Source organism: Lagopus leucura, unplaced genomic scaffold (genome assembly GCF_019238085.1).
Source record: "Lagopus leucura isolate 7727_CA_CO unplaced genomic scaffold, USGS_WTPT01 Super-Scaffold_73, whole genome shotgun sequence".
Taxonomy (NCBI): Eukaryota; Metazoa; Chordata; class Aves; order Galliformes; family Phasianidae; genus Lagopus; species Lagopus leucura.
The window spans coordinates 52,371,743-52,384,953 of record NW_024962252.1 but is presented as its reverse complement, the minus strand read 5'-3'; the positions used below and the strand labels follow the sequence as shown (position 1 = coordinate 52,384,953).

The 13,211-nt window shown below is 39.8% G+C and overlaps 2 long non-coding RNA genes across 3 annotated transcripts in view; one reads left to right on the top strand and one right to left on the bottom strand.

The window, feature by feature from the left end:
* The window catches only part of LOC122184487, an 18,018-nt gene extending 6,359 nt beyond the window's left edge, over positions 1-11,659 (top strand). The window contains exons 2-4 of one of the 2 annotated variants that reach the window (XR_006180569.1): positions 3,119-3,217; positions 6,896-7,064; positions 10,019-11,659. This is a non-coding gene — a long non-coding RNA (uncharacterized LOC122184487). Of the gene's footprint in view, positions 1-3,118; positions 3,218-6,895 lie in introns of both variants that reach the window. The other variant, XR_006180568.1, reaches the window with a different exon arrangement.
* On the bottom strand, positions 4,877-13,211 carry LOC122184500. Its single transcript, XR_006180573.1, has 3 exons — positions 13,140-13,211; positions 12,899-13,062; positions 4,877-5,577 (listed from the first exon to the last, which is right to left on the bottom strand). It is a non-coding gene; the product is annotated as an uncharacterized LOC122184500 (long non-coding RNA).

Below are 13,211 nucleotides of genomic sequence, written 5' to 3'. Positions count from 1 at the left end.
TCATTAAGAGCTCTATGTAAGGGGGTGAGTGAGATGGGTGATGAAGGTGCCAGTCATTAAGGTTTGAGAGAGAAGGAACTGTGAAATTTGTTAGGAATAATTACATGCAGTCTGTCTGTGCTATGTAAAGATCCAGTTGATTTTGTATACCTCACATTCCTTTCTAATCTGTGAGAGGTGCAGTGAGTAATGCAAACTGCACTTCAGGCAGTGAATTACAGTTGATGACTCTCAGATGACCAGTAGCTTCATGGCTTATTATATACATGTTGACAGCAGCAATCCTTTCTACCAGGCCCCGTTAGACATTCACTTAGAGTTTCTAAAGCAACAGACCTTGACTGCAACAGGCAATTTTTGAAGGTTGTAAGCGGGAGACAGATGGCCACTTTCTGTCAAGAGATAATGGGAATTTTGTGCCAAAACTCTCTCTGTGCCTATGGAAGAACTAACCCTGAGATTTTCTGCATGCATGCCTTCGTGTGTAGGCACTACATTAGTGCTTACTGTATATATCAAAATTTGGCACTGCCATCTCTCTCTAAACATCACATTAATCCATCTGTCTGTCACCATAGTAACAAGGCTCCCTATTGATGACCAAAGAAGAGCTGAACCATTATACCTAAATGTGCCTGGTTTAAAAAAAAAAAAAAAGAGTAAACCCACTTTGTGTGAACTACAGAGACACCATGGGCAATGTGTGGTAGAAAATGGGCAACTTATTATTTCCTACGTAGTATTTTTATTCGTGCATGAACATCTGAAATAAACTACTGCAAAAACAATCCTCAAATCTGATGTTTGCTTGCTCACATCTTCTTATTCCATTTTTTTAAGAACTCAATTTTTAAAATGTGTATTTTCTTCAGGAGAAGTTACATGTTCTGTGGAACATATTTGTCCCCAGGGGTGGAAAGATGAAATGAATAACTTAAAGATTCTAAGCACAAAGCATACCAGGGATGTTTCTCAGTATTTCGCTGCACATATTCTCTTCCTCTCTCACTTCCACACTTGTAACATTGCCAAAGTGGAATGCACGTATTCATTAAAGGATCAATGTCTAACTGAGTGCTGTTAGTTGGACCTGGGATTTTTTGAGAACCACAATGTCGTGGAAACTCTGACATGAATTACTGAACTTCATAAATCATTCTTAGACAATGAATTTCCATTTTTTTTTTATTACAGTGGCGCCATGCATGCTATTAATGGTAGACTCAAGTCTATAATTCTATTAGACTATAAAGAGGTCTTTGGTTTTAGACCAGAAATAAAGCTTAAAACTAACCATTGGCTTCTCTTCTCCTTCTGCGTTCATTGGGCAGTGCTTTTTATTCTCCAGAATATATTTTTGTCCTGCTGCAGCTTTTCTTTTCTAAGCCGCTCTGCTTTGGTCACAAAGTTAACACTAATAAGAGCTACAAAGTAGATAAAATGAGGGAGTGGAGGAAGAAACAGGGATATTTAATTTTAGAAGTGCTTTGCTGTGTTCACAGAGCTGAAAGTACAATTAATTTTTTTACAGCTCTTTGCTATCTGGTTTAAGCTATGGCCCCGATCTTCCAACAGGCTGCAAATATGTGGTGGAAATGTGCTGCGTGCACATGCACACATACTGGATGTATGCATATCAGGCAGATTTTATGATATCTGGTGTCATCTGGGCAGACAGAGGCATTTTGCTCTGCCAGAGGGTATCTGAACCCCTGGAAGGTCAGCTGGATCTATTTGGCAAAACAGAGACACAGATGTTACCAACCTGCCAAGGGTTTCTGATTCACAGCTGACATTTAAAATGATTTCAGCTGAGTAAAAAGGAGAAAACAAATACATAAACCTCTTCAGGTAAAGAAAGGTGACCCCTTGAACTGACAGAAAGGAATATTGCAAAAAAAAGAAGATTCATTTTGGAGTTTATAATATCAGGGCTGTGGCATTCATTGCTCTGGGTGACAGTGATGTGACAAAAATGATCAAACATCTTAAATGGGGCACTTGATATATATCCCCTCAACTGGGGGTATTAAAGCAGCACCTGGCCATGCAGATGATGACCACCTGTGATGCACACTATAACCTCATTTGCCATTGTTCCAGATGGTACTCCACCTCCATCACCAAGTGCAGCAGGCCTTCCAAGACAGCAAAGAGCAGCAGCTACAAAAAAAGGATTTCTCAGAGCTCCTGTACTTAGCATAGCTTTCTAAAATTTGAAGAAGTTCGTTATCAATACAATGCACTCTGTTTTCCCACATGGTAAAACAGCAGTATAATACTTTTCTCTCACAAAATGAATTTGAGTTTAGTTTACAGAGAATTTTACAGTGCAATCAAACGCATTTCCTAAGGATGGGAAGAGCTTTGATTTTTAATTACAAATTATATATTTTAGTAACCTTTTAACTAAAACGTAAAATTCAAAACATAACCTGCTAAAAAAATATTCTCTCTCTAATTAATATTGAAAGTAGCATTTTTTAAAAAGTATTACTTTTTTTAATGATTTGTAGAAATTAAAATTTCTCTTTTTCTTTTCTAAGCTAGATTCTGCACGGTCTGGGTTTTCTCTCCGATTAATTCCTTTCTCTCTTGAAAACTTATGAAATCTAAAAACTTCCTTCAAAAAATAAAAAAGTGTGATTGCAATAAAAACTTGGTTCGAGTCTGGACCTAGCACAAGAGACTTATGTCCTTGCCAGCTGTATTTCTGTCTTCAAGGTTTGCAGTAACTATGCACTCTCAGTAGATATGAGAGAAATCCCAGTGTCTATAGAGGACATGCTTCTACCCTGCCCATATGTCTGTCTGGCTGCTATTCATATAGGATAGAGCACATTCAACCCCATTTCAATTCTCAGCCACTCAGCAGAAACAAAGCATTTCATGATCAAAGATTTTATCAGTGACACAGTGCCGCTCTTTTTATACTTGGTTTTTGGCCAGCTGGCATTCTTGATGTAGCATTCCTATGTTCTCAGCTGTCACATGTTGATGCCCTTCCCAAAAATTTAATTTCATCCACATGCTATATGAATTATACTCCAAAAACACATGGAAGCATCTCTGGCTCATTTCAGGTAAATGTTCAGCATGAGTTTGTGATCTCTTCCAGGCATGTGCTAGACTTCAGGACCCACACCATCTCTTCCCACCTGAAAGAGAAGCCTCTGCTTTAACAGTGTCTACCAGGGCTGCAAGCAACATGTTCTAGGTAGGTACCAGGTGAGGCCTTGGAGGATTCTCTGTGTTTCCTCCCCTGATCTCAGTTCCAGGTCTGGTGTCCTTGAGTGAGATGGTAATGTTCTGCCTCCGTCTAGAGGGGATATGGACAGGCAACCAAGCACTGAGATACAGTCCACCTGCTTGAGAGAGCATGGGTTTTGTTTGTGTATGAGCCGTTGGCACTGCCCTGTGCAAAGAGCACTCCTGAACCAGCCACCTGCTCAGAGAGAGGAGTCGAGTTCAGTTCTTAAGGAGATGGAGTACAATTGCAGTAGATTGGTAAAAAGGAGCAAAACTAGTGCTCTTCTTGACTTTGAAAGGAGGTGGGAAAATGAAGTGGGAGGGCTGAGGATGGAGATGGTCCTTTTGTGTAAAGAGGAACAGAAAAGTCTTGCTTTTGTCTTCTGAGATGTGAAGGAAGGAAATCAGAGGAAATCAGTGCTTTTTTTGGCTATGCATAGAGAAAAATTCTGTTCTGTGAGCGCTGGTGTGAATGGACATTAATTAAAGCAGCATCTTTCTGACCCTACAAGCCCAAGTGCTGCCTGTGAGGACGTGCCCTTACTGACACCCACTTGCCTGCTGTCCTAGTGCTCTGGATTGCTTGGAGCAGCAGTGCTGAGAGGGATACAGACACACTGAAAACCATAATCTTATAGGAATAATCCACACTTAAGGGCTCACCACCTCCTTAATACAGAGAGAGGTGCATCAGGTCATAGGATTTTTGCAGAACGTAGGAATTAGTGTCCTCTGTATCTTAGCAGGCTTCACGGGCAGCAAGCTGAGGGCATGGTCCCTTGCAGCACTGCACATGTGAAGCTTGGCTGGGCAGGGGCACTTCATTTGAGATAAAAAGCTCCAGAGTCTAAAATAAACATAGGCTCCCTAGCCTTGCAGAAGCCCAGGTTCTGCAAAGGGAGAGAGAGTGCCAGCTACCCACTTTGGATGAGTGAAGAGCTGAAAATTACAGTGATAGCTTTTCTCTAAGTGTAATTATAAGAACTGTATAGAGACAGCCTTTGGGAACATGAATCTCATATTTTGCTTCCTGCAATGGGGAAATCCACACAGGGAAAAGAGCTGACAGTATTTTCACTGTTGCTGGAGAAGATTATAGGGGTATACAGGCTTTGGAGAATGGCTTTGAAGATCTTGACTGCAAACAGCCCCACCTCAGATTTGTCAAAGCTGAACTGCACCAGCTGCCTCCTGAATATGCATGGGAGCCCAGATTGCCAGCACTGAACGGCAGGTGCTAACTCATACAGACAGGCATCTTGCTTGTGGTTTCCTGTAGCCAAGAATTCCTGATTATCTGCTGCTCATCTCAGATGCAGAGCAGAGTGTGGTGCCACAGGGAAAGTTGGTCTCCACGATGCAAAACCTCTTAAGTCATAAAGTATTGGTTGTTGTCTTTGAAATAATAAATAAATATACAGATAAATTCAACTTCATGCAAATCTAGAAGTTTCGGCAATGTGTTGAGGGATGACATCTAGAGATGGCTTAACCTGGCCCTTGCAGTCTGGAAGAGCCCTGGTGGGGCTGTTACAATTTCCTGAGCTGTTGCACGAGCAGAAGATGCAGTGGCTCTTACAGCAAGCAAAACAACAGCAGGTAGGAATTGTTCACAGAATGTGCTGTGCAAAGGTTACCAGTGTGTTAGTCTTATTCTGAGCATCGTGTTGTGGTTAGGTATTGTGGTTAGAGGCAGACAATCGATGAGCGTTTTGCACGGTGCCTAATAAGGCTGTGGTATGCAGACAAAAAATGTAGGAGATGACTTTTGCACTGAAATATGCTTTCCTCCATGTGAAAAAGGATAAAGATGAAGCTGGTCTGCTCAGGGAAGCCCTAGCTTTGATCTGTGTGCTGAAATAGCCTGCACCAGTTGGCCTGCATGAGAATCACCAAAAAAATAAAAAGAGGCCAAAGTAGGTTCTCATAAATCCCATCTCATAAATCTTCGTGCTACTGGCAATTTTCCTCTTGTTAGCATTCCTCTGTGGAGAAATTGGTTGCGCTTACCTTGAAAGTGGAGAAATGCAGGTTTTTACAGATGATTTCCCTTGACAGGATGCTATTTTCAGTAAGGTAATCCTAAAAATCCACCTGCAGTTTATGTCATGAACAGCAGGTACTTAATTTTTCCCCTCCATATGTCACCATCCTCAGCTCTGAGCATCCATTTGAAGCTTCAGCCATCAATTTTATTGAGTATCCATCATCTTGCAGGGACCTAGGGTTGATGCTGTTTGCTTGAAGGTCTCAGGCTTCTCACTATATTTATTTGGATGCTTCCTTCTTCTATGCATACACAGTTTATAAATTTCTTCATGTAAATACCTATCAAATTATCACAAAATTATATTAAAGTTAAGAGCAGATCTTATTTACTAGTAACTGAAGTTCTTCAAGCTCAGATATTCACACAAGCATTCCTCTTCTGTTGTTTTCCTGTCTAGTATTGCTGGTTCTGTGGCTGAAGGGGCACACAGAGTGTCCCACTTCATGCGCATGAAGCAGGATAGAAGGCAGGTCTGCATGTACTCTGCTATGGGTCACAGAATCACAGAATAGTTTGGGTTGAAAGGGACCTTAAATATCATCTAGTTAGAGATTGGTTACTGGTAAGCACTTCAATTGCCTTTCTATCAAGCCTGAGTTTATAATTTTACCCCAAGCTTTTTTTTTTCTTTTTTTTTGCTGAAGCTAAGATGTATATTTTTTCCTGTTATATTCCTGTTAGTATTCTATACCTACAGTCCTGCAAATAAAACAGACAAATTCATAAAGCTCCAATGACTAATCTTTGCATATTATTTATGGCATGAATAATTTCCTGCAGAATTCTGAATGAATTTCTTGGGTTTTCTGGTTACAGCTTTATTGGTTTAATATGTGATTATGCTACAGGCTGCGATTTGCTCATCAGAAGTCATTTATATGAATGCTATTAGATTAGTATATGGTAATTCTACAAAAATTCAGATTTATGAACTCATTCTTCTATTTTGGTGTTGAAAGCATATGTTCTAAAGCCTTTGCAAGTCACTCTGAGAATCTTGGTCAAAACCTTGTATTAACCATGCAAATAATCACAGATTTACCTTTCCTACCATTCCTTATTATTATTATTTTTTTTATCATTTATTTATTTATTTTTATTCTTACTGGAAAAAATAGAAATATGTCTTATGAAGCCCACTTGGGTATATTTGAAGAATGCCAACTTCTGAGAACATTTACAAGTGAGCCACCACATTAATTGTGGTATGGAAAAAAAACTTTATGAATTTAAAAGCACATTTCCATCTGAAGATGTTGCACCCACAACCAGAACAAGTAATTGTTTGTACTCTGATGCCATAAATGTGTGCCAAGCTTTTGAGAAGAGCAAAGCTCATCCACCTAAGTATTCACAGAAATATGGGTACAATTACTACAGTAAGCAAATGAACATAGAGGGAAAAATATGTCTGTTTTATGTCTCTGACCACACTTGTATATCATCAGTGACACACTTCTGTTCTCTACCGCAGTGTTGTCAGCCATATGATTTGTGAGTCATATCTAGTCCTTTGTTTACAGGACTCATTGAATATTCAGATTCTAGAGTATACATTATCAAGTAAATGAAATAAGTTTCCTATCTTTTTTGCAGGCAAGAGGGAAGGAACCTACGCCTTCCAAACTGGACATTAATTCTGTCCTTGATGAGCTGCAAACCTGAGTCTGTCAGGACTTATTGTCCTGGAAACAATAGCTCAAAGGTGTAACATGACCTGCTCTTCCTTACTGGTTTTGCTCACTGTTTTATGGCCCGAAAAGAAGTGAGTATGAAAACAGAGACTTTGCTATTTTCTGGAGGAAAGTATATGCAGCAGGAGAGGAGGACGTGGGAGGGACACAAAAACAAGCTGTAGGCAGGAAAAGGAGTATGGGAAAGAAAAAAAGGGAGCAAGAGAGAGGCAATGATATAATGTTAAATCTTCCCAGTTAATGATGTCGAATTGTGACAATGAAGCATTAAAGAGATTTTCAAAAGCAGTTAGCTCTGTTTTCAGATGGCCTAGTTAAGTGTGCAATGATGCAGATAGCCTCCCACTGGGATTTTCAGAAGTCTCTAATGGCCTAATTCCTACAGGAAAACTGTTATGTGCTTTATATTTCTCCACATAAACACATCATGGATGTGTTCCTCTGCCAGCAATGGCTGCTTGAAGTATGTAGTCCAAAACAGTGTAACAGCCCACGACTGTAATTATAATGAAGTCTTCTCACAAAACGAGTGTCACGCTCCTGCGTGAGCTGGGTGACAGCCTTTTCTTGTGCTCTACTGCAGAAAATGAGCTCCTGCTTTTCCATAGTGCTGCAAGAGGCTGTTTGCTATGACAGCAGAGAAGAGAAAGAAAGCCACAGTCAGGAAATATGCAGAGGTGAGGGGAAAAGGTTGTATATGAGATAAACTTGAGCATATTTCAGGCTAAAGGAGCTGGGCTTGTTCAGCCTGGAAAAGAGAAGGCTCTAGGGAGACCTCATTGTGGCCTGACAACACTTAAAGTGAGCTTATAATCAGAAAGGAGACAGACTTTTTACATGTTGTGATAGTGATAGGACAAGGAGAGGCAATTTTAAGCTGAAAAGGGGGAGATTTAGATTAGATGTGCAGGAGAATTGGAAGCTGATGATCTTTAAGGCCACTTCCAGCCCAGGCTATTCTATGATTCATTGTTTGCAGTTATTCTTTCATCTACTAAGAGTCTGATCCCTTCCACAGCTCACAGTAAGACAGCAAAAAAAAGATCTATAAAAGCCATATTATTTTAAGCGGGAGATATTATTTAAAGAACTCTAACTCAAGGCATTTTTAGTATTTTAATAAGTTAATTAAAATAATTGCCACTAACAGCATCCTTTTAATTACATGAGCATTTGCAGGTGTGTAATACATTGTTGGGGTTTCTTTTGTTTGTTTTGTTTCCTATAAGGACTTACTCAATGGTTTAAAGTGTCAGTGAGACTTCCCTTCCATTTCTAAAGAAAGGCTTTGGAAATTGCTTGGCTAAATAGGAAAGATGGTAGCAATTTCAAGTAGAATTAAATTCTTAAATGTTTCTTGAAAAATCAATGAAAGAGGGAAAAAAAAAAAAAAAAGCTTAATGCCAACACTGTGGGAAGAACTCGGTCACTATATATTGCTCTCCCCAGGAAGTCTTAATAAGAAAGCTTGAGCTTATTTAACAGTTCATCACTACCCAACAGGAGAACGTTTTGCTCCCAATTCCTTTTCTGCCTTCAAGCTGCTTGTTTGTCTCCTCTCACTTCCTGCCAGCTCTTGCACTTAGCTGATGCCTCTGTGAGCAGATGTGGTTGAGCCTGAAGTTCAGTGGCAGCTTATCCAAATCTAACTGCTGGCTGCAGGCATGCAGCCTGTCCCTTTGTTTTTCTCTCTCCTCTTTCACTTTCCTTTTGCTGGCCAACGCGTTCCTCCTGCCCCTCCCTTGTGATGCTTCGTCATGTCCTCTGCTGAATTGTTCTAGCATAATAACATTGCAGAAAATGAACTGGTGTGCACTGAATATTAAAATGGGAGGAGCTGTTGACTTCTTTGAGGATAGAAAGTCCTTACAGGGAGATGTTGATAAACTAGATGACTGGGCAATCACCAACCAGATGAAGTTTAAAAAGAGCAAGTGCCGGATTCTGCACCTGGGATGGAGCAGTCCTGGATACATATACTGACTGGGGGACGAGAGCCTGGAGCAGCCTCATGGAAAGGGATATTGGGGGTTCTGGCTGACAACAAGTTGAATGTGTAGTCAGAGGAGTGCCCTGGCAGCCAAAAGAAAGCAGATGTGCCACACAGATGGGTATGACCTGTGATCACATGCTTATTTCTCTGAAACACTAAGCTCATTTCCTGTATGTATTGTGGGGAAAAAAAAGAAGAAGAAGAAAAAAAAGAAGTGGCTTTAAAGAGGAAGTTCGCTGTGTGAAAAGGAGCGGTTTGGTGAACTGGGATTAGGATAAAGCTCTATGAACCACTTTAACCAAGAACTGGTAATATATAGCCATATTACAGACCTTTGCTGTATAGAAATTTCTGAACAGTACCAGACAATAACCAGACCATGCTGCTCTGCATCAAGTGATGAAGAATGCAAAGCTCTTCACGTGCAAGCAAAACAGCAAACAAACTGTAATCCACTGCACAGTTCAGACACTGTATGATACTACAGCAGATTTTAAGACTGAGGAAAGTTGTTTCTTGGCTCCCATGAGGGAATGTTTTACGTGCTCCAAGACTGACAACATTGGAAATTTTTTTTTTCCCTCAATTAACTGTACTTTTTTGGCCCTTTCTTTTGGTTCGCTCGTGATCTACAAGAGCTTTCCAGAATTAACAATTTTTTATTCTTTCCTTTGCTCAAATTAGAGCAAGCAGGAGTGTTAAGTAGGTTAAAATACCACAGTGACGATCTCATACAATACTTGTGTATGGGGTTTTTTCCATTTTCTTTTTAATTGAAATTGTAAAATTTTGTGGCCATATCTCCTAAACTTTGGAAGTAGTCACTGAACGTGGGAAACATACCCAGTTCTGAAAACTTCTGGATTTCAATTGCACTCTCAAGTACAGTTATGGTCTGGAATAAATCAAAATATCCATAGATTCTGACTTTTACCCAAAGCAGTGAATTTATATGTTAAGAAGCCAAAGTTGTGTTTAGAGAGTGCTTCTGATATGCTTCCACTTTTTCTTTATTTTCTCCCTTTTTTACAGTTCATATGGATAATATTATCTAGTCTTTTAGGACTTACTGCGCTGACAATTTAAAAGTCAACAGTCTGAAGCTGGACAATTTTCTCTGAACAACAAATCTGTCATTTCAAAGGAGGTCATTGATGCTAGTGCTTAAGTAATAAATAATTTCAGTTCTCTTGGCAAAACCCACAGAAAAGTTATTTTATATTTTGCAAAATATGTACATTTCTAGAGACATGTAATGATTTAAATAACACTAAGCAAAACTAAGCTGTTTAAAATAAATGAAATGACAATAAAATTAGAAAACTGAAATGTTTAACTTCTTGGAGGAGTAATGAGCAAAAGCAAAACCCTTCAAAGCTATTTGACGACTTTTGTGAAATTTAGTAATATTTTCAGTTTTATCCAAAGCCTTTTTTTAAGGAAATGAAGCACTTCCAAGTTGGTACTAATAAGACTGTTAAAGAATGGCTCATTGGCCAAGCAGTGGTAGAAATTACTTTTGAAAAGCACCAAAGTGGAAAAGTATTTGATAAGGAAGAAGGTTATACTGTAGAAAACTCTTATTATGTGAATGCTACTGCCATGCAACTGCCATGTATGGTGTACTTCTGTACTCCTGAACTTGCAAGGCTTCCTTCAGTGTCTCACAAGTCAAAGGTAATATCACTGCTTTTCTTGATTGTTAATTTTTCCAAAATCACTTGCGAACGATTTGGAAAATGTGCCCAGAAAACATGACTGTGGCACTCCATTTTATTCCACCTCTGAGTGGAAAGGTGGATTGCTTTCCACCTCTGAGAATATTAGATCTTTCAGTTCAATACCTGTTACTTCTTCCTTTTTTTCATTAGAAGCAATTGATCTGGCAAAGTAGAGTGCATGCAGTACAGATATGTTCAAAATGATACAATTTTCTAGTTTATGTTTATTTAATCACTTAAGTAAATTGATAATGCTTATACCATAGTCAAGCTGATCCTGTAATCAAGTATGGTAACAGATGTTCTACATATGTGAGGTGACGTGTCGTCTCAGCAAATGAGCTTCCCTGTTGTTTTAAGACTTGCCCTTTTGATGCCTCCAGACAGAGTCAGAGATAGTAACTCTCAGGGGTAACAGCTCATTTGTTACTACTCTCCTAACAAAAAAGATAATATTCGAAAAAAATATATGTAAATATGATGTAAATATTGCTGCAACATATTCTCCCATTGCATGAGATCAATCTGAGTCACAGGTAAGAAATCACACAAGTACACACCAGGACACATGATGATACAAAGTTTTATGAAGAGACAATTGATTCATCTTAGGTATTGTGTTTATGGTGTAATCTGTTTGGTGTTCCAAAGCAATTTCCATTAATATTGTGTGTGAATTCTAACAAGTGCTTTCAATACTATTGACAAGAGTCAAATAGTGTGAAATATTAAATGCATAAGGTATTTTTGTATGGCATTTTCAAAAGGTTCTAAAGGCAGCTTTAAGAAGGTGCTGATAACATTTGCAAAACAACGCCAATAATATCTTGAATTCCAGTGCAGGACTGATAGTGATTAGGCACTAGAGCTGTGTGAAAAGTACCATGTGCAGTGCTGGGTGATCCCGATAGTCAAAGTACGTTGGCTATTGAAAGTAAAAGTTTGACTTTCACTCTGAGTTTTTTAGTATTATTTGTTCGGGCACTATGATTTTTTTATTTTATTTCTTTCTGCTAACATGACTGACAATCACTTTACAATCACAATGTCTCGGAAAAAAAGAACCAAGATACCGCGGAGTAAAACAGCAGCTTGAATGAGGTGCTGCCATTGTTTAACAAATGCTTTGTTTCTGAAGAGTTTTTCTGAAATTAGCCTGTGTTCTACCAGTGAAGATAAGCTGACAATGACATTTTCCCATAAACTGTTCTGTTTTCTGAATGTCCAAAATATTTCATAATCTCAGGAGAGAACCTTTACACATCTTACAATCATTAATATTGTCAGAGTGCAGGCAGTGTGCTAATAAAAACCTGATAAAGATTAAAAACGCATGTTGGTGAACCACAACATTTGTCAGCAGCCTTCTGCTGCCACGTATTGATGCTGTATTCATGAAGATAGAACGAAAGAACGTTTCAAAGAATAAAACTGCTGTGACAACAAGCGCTGGGGGGGGGGGGGAGGAGAAGGGCGATATGGGAAGAATAATGCAGCAGCACCACTACATGTGAGGGAAAAATAAAAAGATGTCATTGCATTTGCACAGGAGATGGTATCAGCAACTGGTTTTACATTTTGCTGCCTGCTGACTCCTGGCAGAGGGTGAGACCCCTCCATGCTTTCCCTGTGTGGCATTAGCATTTCCCAGGTAACAGCAATAGGACAAGAAGTAATGGCTTTTATTCATGCTGGGGAGGTTCCGGTTGGATATTAGGAAATATTTATTCTCAGAAAAAGTGATGAGGCATTGACACGGGCTGCCCAGGGACGTGGTGGACTTACCATCCATGGAGATGTTCAAGAGCTGTGTGGATGTGGCACTGAGGGACATGGTTAGTGGGCACGGTGGGAATGGGTTGGACTTGATGGTCTTAGAGGTCTTTCCAACCTTCATGATTCACTGATTTCTGAAATAATTCTTTTATATCAACAAATAACCACTCAGCATGAGGGTACCAGGCCACTATTGAGATATCAAAGTAATTATCTCCTCCAAGGAAGAGGAAATATCCATTAGTGGTCAGTCTATTCCAGAGTTCCTTTGGTATCAGTCAGCATTTATGGAGAAATAATTAGTTTGTTGTAGTACACAGAAGGGATGAATATGTCACTGTAAAACTAGAAATGAAGTTAAGAAGACAGAAAACATACCACCTACGTATTAGAATTCAGCTGCATCCTCACGTACCTATTTCTCTGGTGCCTTCCGCCAGGACAGCATCCAACCACAAAAGACGCAAGCTGACTGCAATGTGTTGTCATTCATCTAGAAATCCGACCAGCACGGGAGCGGCAGGGCTGATTCCCACATCTCCCAAGCTGGTCCATTCTCCTTTTGCGAGTTGCAGAACTCTGTAAACGATACGCCTGTTAAATTTGCTTGCGCCGCGCACAGCGGGAGGATCCGAGGACAGCCCCCGCGCTCTCACCACAGATCGCCGACCGCTCCGCGGATCTGCCAATACTCCCGCGGTCCGGTGGGTCGCCCTGCCCCCTGCCTC